The sequence below is a fragment of the Sturnira hondurensis genome, unplaced genomic scaffold, assembly GCF_014824575.4.
Source record: "Sturnira hondurensis isolate 20B ecotype Veracruz unplaced genomic scaffold, ASM1482457v3 Scaffold0003166, whole genome shotgun sequence".
Classification (NCBI taxonomy): domain Eukaryota; kingdom Metazoa; phylum Chordata; class Mammalia; order Chiroptera; family Phyllostomidae; genus Sturnira; species Sturnira hondurensis.
Genome location: NW_028075797.1, coordinates 451,136 through 465,226, shown reverse-complemented (window position 1 = coordinate 465,226; position 14,091 = coordinate 451,136). Strand labels below are relative to the sequence as shown.

At 45.0% G+C, this 14,091-nt stretch overlaps 1 pseudogene; it reads left to right on the top strand.

The window, feature by feature from the left end:
• The first annotated feature begins 6,192 nt into the window (after positions 1-6,192).
• On the top strand, positions 6,193-6,301 carry LOC118984042 (uncharacterized; annotated as a pseudogene).
• The last annotated feature ends 7,790 nt before the right edge of the window (positions 6,302-14,091 follow it).

Here is a 14,091-nt window from a genome sequence, read left to right as displayed (position 1 = left end):
TGGGTCCAGACGGAGAGCCTGGGGTCCCATCGTCCGGCTCTGTGGCTTGTAGGCAGGAGCTGCTGCTGCTGCTGCTGTGGGCAGTGGGGAAGCCCCCAGGGCCACACTGGAGGGCTGGGCTGGGGGTGGTGCTCCTGGACCCTGGGAAAGGCAGGGGAGTGGTAGTCCTTCAGTCCAGAGTGGCTGGGGGAATGCTCATCCTTGTATCCAGGCTGACTTGGGGACTGAGCATCCTTGCTTCCGTGTAGGGTGGGAGACTGGCAGGCTTCTTCAATTTCTTCCCTAATGCCTGGGCCCCCTGGGTGGTGGAAAGACTTCAGCTGGAGTCAGGGGTGGGGCAGGACCAAGGTTGGCTCCACCAACCTTGATGGTGCAGCCCTTCATTTTACTCTGTCTGTTGTGTAGGGTCATGTATGTGCCCATGATACTGTTGTGTTTTCTTTGTGACACTGACTCCTCTATTTCTTCCTCCTTAAATCCCAAGTTTTCCATTATTTCTATCACCTGGGGGTCAATGTCACCCCAGGGCAGCTTGCAATATTGCCTCAGGGCTGCCTCGTGGTCAGTATTCACCCACTGGACTTTCCTGATACCTACCAGAGTTGTTCTTTAGCTAGGGTCAACAGTCAGTAACTTTTTAGAGTTCTTGACCTTCTACAGACGTAAAGTCTGGGATGTGGAAATGCCCACTCAATGTCTTTTGCTTTTGTTCCTCAAAGTTCATCCTCTCAAGCAGCAGTTTCCCCATCACCATGTTGTAGAGGATGACCCCCAGGCTCCAGACATCAACCTGCTGGCTGTCATAGGCTTGGAACTGCAAAATTTCTGGGACCTATAGGACGTGGCACCACAGAAGATGTGGAGTTTCCAGGTATGTGGGCTCTCAGTGAGCCTGGGGGAAGGCTGGCTGGAAGGAGCCTTGCTGTAAAGACTAATGAAGATGATTCCTCCCTCCCTCCAGCGGTGCTTGCTAAGGATGCAATGAGTTCGGATCTGCAGTGAGGCTGCAAGGTACATTCACACTTTGGACATCCATTTTCAGATTCCACAAAAGACCTCTCAGGGGACCTTGAGTAGCTGTTTTGGTAAATGGCTGTGCTACTGAAATGAACCATCTCTGGGGAGAGAAGTGATGATGAGGCAGGTTTATTTACATGTGTAAAAACATTTGGAAACCTCTGAATGAAAGGACTTCTGCCAAGGTACATAGGCTAAGGTGACATGTTTGGTCCAATTCTGCCCTTTTATGTTGGCACAGAGGGAGCAGGCAGGCTGGAAGACACTCGGGGGGGCCTACAGCACGTTGCATTTCAAACTAAACCTCAAAGAAAGCTCTCTCCTTCAGCACATTGAGTGTTTTAATCACATGTGTGAGTTATCATTCTAGTAATTGTTTTAACACTTCTCTCCTCAAGTCTCAACTTTATGCAAAGGTAGTTTTTAGAGGAATAAGCCTGTGAGGTTTTCCCTCTACAACGCTTCAGTTCGTTAATTTTTACATCTGTGACATTCAGTCCCTAAGGATGACAGCCTCTGTGGCTGAGCTGACTGGGACCCAAACGGCACCATACTGTCACTTCTAGACAGATGTTTCCAAGTTATAGTCAGAGATCAGAATAAGCTCAGAAAGGAGAAAAGGGAGAGAACTTTAATAAAAGCTGCCAGTTTATAAGTTAACTATATCCATTTACAAAAATGGTATTAATAGCTACTTAAATAATACCAATGGAATAGAACATTTTCTGAGGATAATGATCTCTTTCAGCAAGGTAAGTACAGACTCAAAGATAAAACATTTAGGAGGCCTGGCTGGTGTGGCTCAGTGGATTGAGTGCTGATCTGCAAAGCAAAGGGCCGCTGGTTCAATTCTCAGTGAGGACACGCGCCTGGGTTGCAGGCCAGGTCCCCAGTAGGGGACACATGACAGGCAACCACACATTGATGTTTCTCTCCCTCTCTTTCCCCTTCCCTTCCTTTCTCTCTAAAAATAAATAAATAAAATCTTTTTAAAATGCTAAAAATTTCTTTTAAAAAAAAAGACACTTAGGAGAAACTGTCAAGGCAGAAGCCAAGCTTAAAAAAAAAAGGCCATCATCTTTTTCAATATGCTACACCAGTCATATATTTGTCATTGTTCCCCCATAAACATAGAGCTTTTTTATCTTTTTCTTGACCTTGTAATTTGCTTACTTTGGGAGGGAGGTGGGCAGTCAATACTTGTATTACTTATTCTTGCGAGTGGGAAGAATTTCTTTGCTTTGCTGAGCCTGGCTCTCCCTTTGCTGCCCTTCTGGCCCCTGTCAGTGGATCCAGACAAGTCCTGGGAGCTGTTCCTTCAGATGTGATGCTCTTTCTCAGTTCATCATATCTCCTTGGGATTTTCTTGAACCGATTCACCTCTGAAACCTCTTCTTCCTCAGGAGATAGCAGGGCCTGTTCGCTGCTCAGAGGCCTTGCACAGCTGAGTTCTTTCCAGGTCCAGTCCTGCATGCTGTCCAAGAGCACAGGCCGGCTAGTTCCGGGTGCCTCCCAGACCATCCCCAAGGTGCTGATTATGTAGACGCTGCACACGGAGCCCCAGGAGAGGGTGCTCACATCCAGCCTTGGGGCTCAGGACTTCGTCTGGTCTCCTGAGCTGTGTGGACGCAGCAGGGCCACCCACTCACTGCCACTGAGTGCCCTTGCTCATAGTTCCCCTTCTTGTGCCAAAGTTTTCTCAGCTTTTGAACTTGTTATCTTAAGCCATGCCTATCATTTCATGCAGGCTGGAATGAGAAATTGCAAAGTCCCTAGGGGCTGATTTGTAAACTCCTGCCCTCTGATTCATTACCTTGACATCACGGTATTGAACATTATAATGTAATAGAAGGCAGCTGATCCACTAAATTACTCTGGGCAAGGCACCACAAACAGAGATAAAGTACCACAAATAAATCATTTGCCCTTTGAAAATAAGTGGCCTTTTGATGACTGCAGGGTTTTCTCTAGCTCTTCACAGAAGACCTTTGTGTTTTGTTAGATTGGAAAGAGCCCGACAATCATGACATGAAAGAAAGCAACTCAGGGACCCTCATCCCCACCTACTCGGCTCAGTAAATCTCTTAGCAACTGCTGAGTGCAAAACACACTACACTGCACATGCTAAGAAAATGCACCTTTCTCTTCAAGGGAAGGCACACTTTAAAGGATGAATCCAAACAAATGGAAATACTTTTTTCCAGTCATTTTTATGAGCACAGTGCAAATATTGTTGACAGGTGTGGGGTGTACAAAGGCAGCTCGTTGCAAGGGCTATGAATGGACACATCTTTGATTCCAGGTACTGGTTCTAAATAGATTCAGATTCCCCTACTTTTTCTTTCTTTTATCTCTACTGTATTTTTTCCCATTACCAATTAGTCCCCTTATATCCCTCTCCCCTCAGCAGTTACCACATTCTTGTCTGGGGCCATGAGCCCTTTTTCTTTTCCGTTCAATCCCTCTGCCCCCTGGCTCCGCTGCCATTAGCTGGCATCTGCTCTCCATTTACGAGTCTGTCTCTATTTTGCTAGTTAGGTCAGTTTGTCCATTAGGTTCCACAGCTGAATCAAATCATATGGTATTTGTCTTCCTTTGACTGAACATAAGCACCCTATGTTCATTGCAGCGTTATTTACAACAGCCAAGACATGGAAGCAGCCCAAGTGTCCATCAGTAGGTGAGTGAATAAAACAACTATGGGACATTTACACAGTGAAATTCTACTTGGCTGTAAAAAAGAAGAAAAATTTTCTCTTTGAGCCTGCAGAACCACCGAGCCAAGATGGAGGCATAGGTAGGTGCGCTGTGCCTCCTTGCACAACCAAAAGAACAACAACAACAAATTTAAAAACAAAAAACAACCAGAACTGACAGAAATTTGAACTGTATGGAAGTCCAACAACCAAGGAGTTAAAGAAGAAGCATTCATCCAGACTCGAAGAAGGGGTGGAGAGGGGAAGCCAGGATGGAGAGACTGGTGGAAAGGCAGAGGCTAGAGAACCAGGGTGGACAGCGGGGGGCAGAGCAGGCGGACCCATATTTGTGTGCAGATAAACTGGAAGGAACTGGAGAATGAGACAGACTGAGCAACCCAGAGTTCCAGCACAGGGAAATAAAACCTCAGAACCTCTGAATCAAAAAACCTGTGGGGGTTGCGGCATTGCGAGAAACTCCCAGCCTCACAGGAAGTTCATTGAGAGAGCCACAGGGTTCTACCATGTACACAGACTCACCTACCCAGGAATCAGTACCAGAAGGGCCCAATTTGCTTGTGGGTAGTGGAGGAAGTGATTGAAAGCTGCCAAGAACTGCACAAATGGCACTGTTCCCTCTCAGACCCCTCCCCTACATACAGCATCACAATGCAACCACGTGGACTGCACCCCCTGGTGAACACCTAAGGCTCTGCCCCTTACTCCATGATATCGAACCCAAACAAAAAAAATGGGCCCCCAAAAAGACAGATCAAAACTCCAGGAAAAAATACAATTAAGAGATGAAGAGATAGCTAACCTATCAGATGCACAGTTCAAAACACTGGCAATCAGGATGCTCACAGAAATGACTGAAAATGCTTGCAAAAGAGAGGAAAAAGTGAAGGCTATAAAAAAGTGAAATAAAGGAAAATGTGCAGGGAACCAACACTGATGGGAAGGAAACTGGGACTCAAATCAATGGTTTGAACCAAAAGAAAGAAAGAAACATTCAACCAGAACAGAATGAGAAACAAGGATTAGGAAAAAAAATTAGGAGAGGCTTAGGAACCTCTAGGAGAACTTTAAAGGTTCCAACATCTTTGAACATTTAGGAGTGCCAGAAGGAGAAGAGGGAGATCAAGAAATTGAAAACTTATTTGAAAACATAATGAAGGAGAGCTTTCCCAATCTGTTGAAGGAAATAGACTTCCAGGAAGTCCAGGAAGCTCAGAGAGTCCCAAAGAAGTTCGACCCAAGAAAGCACATACCTAGGCACATCATCATTAAGTTACCCAAGATTAAAGAGGAGAGAATCTTAAAAGCAGCAATAGAAAAGGAGACAGTTACCTACAAAGGAGTTCCCATAAGACTGTCAGTTGATTTCTCAGAGTAAACCTTGCAGGCAAAAGGGGGCTAGAAAGAAGTATTCCAAGTCATGAAAGTCAAGGACCTACATCCAAGATTGCTCTATCCAGCAAAGCTTTCATTTAGAATAGAAGGGCAGATAAAGTGCTTCCCAGATAAGGTCAAGCTAAAGGAATTCATCATCACCAAACCCTTATTATATGAAATGTTAAATGGATTTATCTAAGAAAAAGAAGATCAAAACTATGAACAGTAAAGTGACAACAAATGCACAACTATCAACAATTGAACCTAAAACAAAACAAAAACAAACTAAGCAAACAGCTAGAATAGGAACAGAATCACAGAAATGGAGATCACATGGAGGGGTATCAGTGAGGAGGTGGAGCGGGGAGAACAGGAAAAGGTACAGGGAATAAGAAGCATAGATGATAGGTGCAAAATAGACAGGGGGAGGTTAAGAACAGTATAGGAAATAGAGAAGCCAAAGAATTTGTATGTACAACCCATGGACATGAACTAACGTGGAAATGGGAAGGTTTCTATGCCTGGATTTAGAGTTGTGTTCCTGTGGAATGTGGAGTGTGGGGTCCTTCCAGAAATGTTTATGCATGTTTACTTTCCCTTGCAGTACTTATTTCCATTTTGGCCCAATAGTCTTTTCTTTTTTCCATTTGATTCATTGATTGATTGATTGTTGTTGTTCAAGTACAGCTGTGTCCATTTTTCCTCCACCACTCCCTCCCCCCAGCCATTCCAACCTCCCTCCCCTGAATCCAACACCCGTTGGTTTTGTCCATGTGTCCTTCATAGTTGTTTTTGAAAACCCTTCCCCCCTTTTCCCCCATTATCCCCTTCCACACCCCCTCTGGTTACTGTCAGATTGTTCTTCATATCAATGTCTCTGGTTATATTTTGCTTGCTTGTTTTGTTGATTAGGTTCAACTTAAAGGTAAGATCATATGGTATTTGTCTTTCAAGCAACCTAAGTGCCCATCAGTAAATGGATGGATCAAGTTCACTCATTCTTCCTTCTACTATCTCAAATCTACTGGTAAAACCATCTAGTAAATAATTCATTCAATATATTGTAGTTTTCATCGCTTCTCAGCTAAGATCTTACCCTTTTGGCTAAGATCAAGTGTAGTATCTGTTCTTATCAGTTTAACACATTGTAGTTTTCAATTCTAGAATTTCCATTTGGTTCTTTGTCATATTTTTTATTGTTTTCATTGAGGTTCCCTGTTTTTTAGTTATAATTTTATTTCACTTCAATCTTTAATCATAATTTTCTTTAATTGTTTGAGCATATTTATCATGGCTCCTTTGAAAACTTTGGCTGCTAAATCCAACATCTAAGTTCATTTAGAGGCAATGTCTATTGGCTGTTTTTCCCCAAATATAAATTATAATTTCCTGTTTATATCTATGCCTGATACTTTTTGTTGAAAATAAGTGGACATTTTTAGATAATATATTGAGGCAACTTTGGATTCTGATTTATCTCTCTGAGAGTTGTTGTGGTTTTGTTTTTAGTCACTTGCCTGTAATCTGTGGAATGTGTCTCCCTCCACAGTGTGAGGAAAATGATATCTCTGCTCAGTTTTTTTAAAGATTTTATTTATTAATCTTTAGAGGAGAAGGGAAGGAGAGAGGGAGAGAAATACCAACATATGGTTGCCTCTCGTGTGTCCCCCACTGGGAACTGGCCTGCAGCTCACGCTTGTGCCCTGACTGGGAATCAAACCGTGATCCTCTGTTTCACAGGCCCGCGCTCAATCCACTGAGCTACACCAGCCAGGGCTCTGCTCAGTTTTTAACTGATATTTTTAGATAACTTATTTTTAGATAATTGTAGGTTCACATGCCATTTTGAGAAATGATAAAGATGCCACAAACCCTTTACCCATTGTCCCCAGTGGTAACACCTTGTGAAACCACAGCACCACAGCCTGGATATGGACACTGAGAACCAAATACAGAGCAGCTCTGTGGCCACGAAGAACCCTTCCATTATTTTTCTATGGCCACACCTATCCCCCCATCCCTAGTTCCTGGAAGCTATTGAGAACTGTTTTTCCAATTCTATAATTGTCATCTCAAAACAGTTACATAAGTGGAATTATATAGTGCGTGACCATTTAAGACTAGCTTCTTGTACTTGACACAATGCCTTTGAGATTCATCCTAGTTACCACATGTGTTAATAGTTCATTCTTTTTATTACTGAGTAGTGTTTCACAGCATGCGCGTACCACAGTGCCATACACTAAATTTTTCTCTTGCCTCAAAATACATATGTTGAAACCTAATCCCCAATGTGGTGGTATTTAGAGGTGGGGCCCTTAGAAAATGATTTGGTTATGAGGGTGGGGCCTTCATGAATGGGGTTAGTGCACTTATAAAAGAGACTCCAAGAGCTCCCTTGCCTTCCTGCCATGTGATGTCACAGCAAGAAGATGGCCATCCGTGAGCCATGAAGCAGGCCCTCACCAGAGAGACTGTTGGAATGCAGACCTTGGACTACTCAGTCTCCAGAACTGGGAGACATAAATCTCTGTGGTTTAGAGGCCACTCTGTATGCAAAATGCAGTCAGGCTTCCTTGCCCAGATGTCTGGGTGACTGTGGCTTGGCAGTGTTCACGTGGCCTTGAGGAGGCACCCGCATGCATAGAATGAAGCTCTGTTATGTAACTGAAGGTCAGTATTGGCACCTTGCCAGCTTCGTGTGCACTTGGTATATAAGGGAGTTGGGATACCCTGCAATGCAACATGCGGCTTGCGGCGAGCATGGATCACCCCACCCCGGAATAAAGGCGTGTCAGTCATCCCCATGGTTCCATGAGTTTTCTTCTGCCTTTCCAAATCCCGTGTGAACCTGCCTGGCCTTGAACAGCTGCAGGACAATCTCAGTCTATAGCAATTTGTTAGAGCAGTCCTAAAAGACCAAGGCCATTTAACCATTAAAGAACATCTGGGGTAATTTTTTTTTATTTTATGAATGAAGTTACTACGAACATTCATATACAACTTTTGTGTGGATATACACTTTAAGTTCTCTGGAATAAATGCCCAGAAGTGCAATTTCTGGGCTACATGGTAGTTGCATGTTTAGTTATATAATAAAACCCAGTTTTCCAAAGTCGGTTTGCTATTTTACATTCCCATCAGCAATGTAAGAGTAATTCAGTTTCTCTGTTCTCACCAGCATTTGATGTGGCCATTTTTTTTATCCTCACCTGAGGACACGCTTATTGATTTAGGAGAGAGGGGGAGGAAGGGAGAGAAAGGGAGAGAACCATTGATGTAAGAGAGACATCAATTGGGTGCATCCCATATGCATCCCGACTGGGGACCAAACCTGAAACCCAGGCATGTGCCCTGCCGGAGAATCAAAACTGCAGCCTTTCCATTTATGGGACAACGCTCCAACCAACTGAGCCGCCCCAGCCAGGGCTGATGTTGCCACCATTTTTTATTTTAGCAATTCTGATAGGTGCATAGTGACATCTTAGTGTGGCTTTCATTTGCATTGCCATCTAAAAACCACCCATGTCCACACATGTGCATGTGGCTTTGCCCACTTGTTACCAATACTTCTAGATTCTGGGCAGACCATCTCAAGAATTACTTTTACTGTGCTTGCCTTGCTTAAGCTTTCAACATCTCTCATATTTTTCAGAGTCCAACCCAGGCCAAAATCTCTAACATCACTATCATCAAAGCTGCATAGTCCACATTCTTCAGATATTGCACACTTCTGGCCAAACTTTTTATTTTCAACTGTGCATTTTTGGCATGTTTTGAGGCCACACTATTTCCACCCCAGGAATCCTCCAACACAAGCCACTGGCTCAGTCCAATCCACAGCTTGTTAGTGTTGCACCGACAGCTTTATGGGTAAATTACTTATACCCTTTAGCTACAGGCTTGTGTGTGTGTGTAGCTGGGTATGGCAAAAAAAATGTGTATGACCGTGGGCAAGGTCAGTTATTCCCTTTTCTAGCTCCCATGACATTCTGTGTTACTGGAGTGGAGGAGGGTGGAGGGACATTTGCACAGGAAGAGGGATGGAGACAGGAAGTGCACTTCTTGTCTCCCTGCCCCAATGCCTGCCTGGCTGGAACCTGGGCTTCCATGAGTGCCAGATGGGCATCTCTGGGGCAGTAGGCAAAGCAAGAACTGTCTTCCTGAACCAACACCCCCTCCTCCAGCAGCATTAGGGACAAGGCCACACTTCTCTAGCCCAGCATCACCTGAAGGCGTGGGCCACAGGTGCCACGTCCGATGCTAACCAGGTCGGCTGACACAGTCACGGCCTGGGGATGCCACGTCCAATGCTAACCAGGTCGGTTAGCCTGACACAGTCACGGCTTGGGGACAAAGGCTTCATAGAAGCATTATCTAACCATGTCGGTTGACACAGTCACGACTTGGAGATGACGGCTTCACAGAAGCATTTTCCAGCAGGGCGGACGTGGCATTAGTGGATATATGGTGTTGCTTTTATTCTCACTGTTTCTTAGTATTCTAACCTTTACACTTCTGATAATTTGGAATCTCCTAGAATTAATGACCACTCTCAGAGAAAAAACAACAGTTGGCTCAAGTCCTAAGCAATATCACCCTGGCTGAATTAAGGCATCGTACTTTACTTATTTATTCCTGTGAAAGCCGCCCAAGAAAGAACAGTTCAGGGAAAAATATGTATTCCCACAGAACTGCCTCATAGAATAGCAAAAACCCCTTTAGAAAATAGTCCATGCCTGTCGAAGACTTGTTAGAGTAACAGCCCCTCCTTTACTTTGAATAGAAATATATATCAATTAGAATTAGACAGGCATAAAAACAGAAGAAGCTGGTTAGCTATTACAAACTAAGCACTTAGAAACAACTACCAAGGAGTCAGAGTCCTCAGTATACAAAAAACATTTTAGACAGCAAGATAGATAGCTAAGTTAGATATTACAAAGGCTTATAATGAATTTCCTAACCTCTGTTCGGTCTAAGCGTACCTGTTGCCAATGACAATTTCTGAGAACTTTAATAAACAATAAGACATTTAAACTGTATACATAGAACTATTTCAAATTGTCTGATTAATGGTTTTCCTGGTCAAAATAACTTTTGTTTAACATAACTGAAACTATGGGAACTTTCGTATTTTCCTGGTTACCTTTGTATTGATTTTTTCTGCTTAACTGATCATGCTGTACACCTGTAAATGTTAATCTATGCCAAAAATGAAAATATAAAAAATCAGCTGTACTTGCAATAAACGGAACAGTGCTTCACCTGCCTTTGAGCTGTGTAGTTGCCTGTTACCCAGCGCCGACGCCTACTCTTACCTGAGGACCCTTAGATGAGCTGCGGCTGGACCGCAGTACACAGGGAGGCAAACTGAAGTGGAACAGGTATGGATCATAGCCTGGTGGACTTGCTCTGTAGGGGCTGGGGAATGGCAGCCCGGGGCTGCTTGGGAGCCCAAAGCTGAGGCATCAGGCCCTGACTGGTATGGCTCAGTGGATTGGGTGTCATCCTACAAACCCAAAGGTCACTGGTTTGGTCAGGGCACATGTCTGGGTTACAGACCATGTCCCTGGTCGAGGGAGTGAGAGACAACGGATCGATGTTTCCTTCCCTCTCTTCCTCCCTCCCTTCCCCTTTCTGTAAAAATAAATTTAAAAAATCTTTTCAAAAAAAGCTGAGGCATCAGGAACCCTTCAGGCTGGGGCAGATGCTCAGGATGACTATGATGGAACTCTGATTTTCACCAAAGTGACACCATCCTCTAGCGGACCCTTTGGAAATTTTTGGTCATCACAATAACAGAGGACCATTCCTCGGATGCAGAGGCCAAATAGCCACAGACTCGTCATGTTTCAGATGGCTTCAGGCCTCTTACCCAACATTTGTGTAGAGGTGGGAAATCTATAATCATTTGGGCCTGGAACCTAACATTATTTTGTGCAAATACTTATCACACATACACTGTGTTTTCTAGAAATGCAACTCAGTTGAAGGAAAAGTGAATTTTTTTTGTTGAGAAACAACAAAAAGCACATCTCCGGCGGCCCTCTCAAGGGAGTCTGAGTGGCCCATTCAACTCCTCACCCATCGCACTGAGAGGGATGGCGGGCAGAGGGTGGCGGGGGTGGGGGGTGGTCTCGCTCACAGCGATCTGCTAGCACATACAAGCGTCTAATCCAGTTGTCACCACTTTCAGGGTAGTTGTGCCCAGACCCTTACTTGATGAAACACAAGTTTATTACATTGCTTCCCTTTTACTCTTGATTTTTCAGTTAATCCTGTATTTGTTTTAATTGCATGTTGGTAGATGATGTTATCTCTTCAGGATAGTAAAACTTGTAAAAAAAAAAAAAAAAGAGGGTGAGACTGATAAGGTTGAGCTCAAGGAGGTGGAGAAGACCAAAGGATCCCGGACTGTGACTTTGATTCTGCTCTTCTGTGTGTTCACTGGTGGCCTGCAGCTGCCCCAGCACTAGTGGCCCCTAAGCACACCTGGAGCAGGAAAGCTGCAGAAAAGGGAGGGTCCCATTCCAGATAGCAGACCACCACAGTGCCCAACACGTGCCCAAGTGGGAAGCGCCCTAGGCCGAGGGGAGATGAACTACCCAGCTTCTCCATAGATGGGGCATGTGAACTGGCCATGTGGTCCTGGACATGGTACAAGGCAGATGTCAAGATTTGGCTGAACGGAACAAAAGGATCCAGAGTCAGGCATCTTTGAAGGGGATTTATTTCCACATCCAGGATTCGATCTGAGAGCTGGGCTAATGAGGAAGGGGCAGGGGAGTGATGAACTATTGGATGGAGAAAGCATTTAAAGACACAAGGGTTTTAACTAGGAGTATCTTTTTTGTTTTGTTTTTGATTAATGGCTTCTTCATTTTTTAAATAAAGGTCTGGTCATTGTGATTTCAAGATGTCAGGGTTCAAATTTCTGACACTGGAGATCGTAACTTGCTCAAAATGACAACTAATTCTTGACAGCTGGAATCCTGACATTCAGACTTAAATCCCTGAGCTGTAAGGGTCCTCACAAAGTATTTTTGAAATTGCAGGCTTCTTGCCCTTAGTCAGCTATGCAACTAAAGGTCAAGCCTAGTTTTTTGAATGATATAGAGGTCAAGCCTTGACTTTTAAATAAAGACTAAATTTTTAAAATACCAGTGTGCACACATGTGAGATGTACATAAACACCCTTTCAGGCATGTTGTCATACACTCCACAGTGATACGAATCCACGGCCCAGGCAGCACCACCGCTGATGGCAGACTAATGCTGGGGGAGAGTCTCTACTTTGCTGGTTCTCATCCACCATAAGGTAAGCAGAGGTGACCCACTAGCCTCCCTCTTGGACACCGCCCCTCACTCACCATTGCATTATAACAAACATTACAGGGCGCCAGACACTGTTCTAAGCACTTTGTATTAATGAACTTGATGAATCTTCACGACATTCAAATGGGTACCATTATCCTTATTTCACACATGAGGAAACGGGCACAGAGAGGTCAAGCCACTAGGCCCGAATTACATGGACTGGAGGAGCTGGGGCAGGGCTCATACCTACCATGCTGTGCTCCCCTTCAGAGAGCTCTCTTCCTACACCAGAGAGTGGTGCATCTCCCTGCACAGCCCCCATCGGGCCACCCCTAAGGGGCCGCTCTGGCAGCAGCCTGGAGGAACCATGTCTTCAGGACGGATACAAGACCTTACAGGACTCCATTCTCTGCCCAGCACTCAGCTGGGGCCCCTGGAGTTCAGCCCCTGTGCACCAGGGCCACATGCCCTCTGCATGGAGTGTCCGGTCCCATTCCCCCCTTTCACATGTACCTTCAAATTGCACCTCTCCCAAGATGCCTTCTGCAGTGACCCTGAGACATACGGCCATCATTCTCTATCCTGGTAACTCATATCTCATCACTATCTGCCAACACATTATATACTGACAGCAAGAGTTTGGAGGAAAGTGGCTAACATCAAAGGCAAAACTCCTTTCCTCCCCTTAGATGTAACACAATTGATTTAACACAATTGACTTGCCATCTATTCTTGCAATGGTCAAACCACTCTAGTTCACCCATAATTCACAACTAGCATGGTATAGGAGTTTGGGGTCTTCAAGGTAAAAAAAAAAAAAAGGGCGGGGGGTGGGGCGGGAAGCTGTCACAGACAGGCAGGAAAGTTTCAAGACAGCAAGTAAGTTCACAATGAGCTTGACTGGACTGCACAGCATGCCTCTGGTCTGCGCATCCCTTCTGCTTTGTCAGTACATCTGTGGAACCTCAAACACAGTGTGCTCACCAGGGGAGTGAAACTGTTTAAAGCTCTAGCTGTACCTTAACTTGAGGACTCAGTAGGTGTCCTACTGAGGACAGATTTCACACTGACTGTAGGAGGAAGAGGTGAGCTCTGGTCCTCCAAGGCCCCTGCACTGTAGTGGTGAAATAGCGCGCAAATCCGAGTACAAGGGGAGAGCAGTGAAGGACACCAAATGCAGCAAAGATAGGGTGGGGCTATTAGCGAGATGACAGGAAGGGATGAAGTAGTAGAAACACAGAGCCTGCGGAGGTGTCCTGTCCCTCAATGCTGCCCGGTCCCTCAGAGGACCCTGGGACCAACCTATAGGACTGTGGCACCTACTGGGAAGTGAGGGAGGGTCCACAGAGCCTGTGCGCATTGGAAAAGGGAAGAATTCACATGAGTGAACATGACCTTCCCTTACAAATAACTGCAGAGGGCACAATGTCCTGCACAGACAGTCCAGCACGTGTGGGATCTCAGTAACAGGGGCAGGTACAGCTAGCCAGGAGTCTGCTTCTGGTCACTCAGACCAGACACACACAGGGGGTTCATGTGACTAAAAGGGTGTCTTTACACTCCCATGCCTCTTCAAATGCTCCCCACTAGCCTCTATCACTCACTCCCTCTGGGCAGGGTCTGGGTCAGGTCTGCAACCACTTGCTGGTCCAACACTAAAACA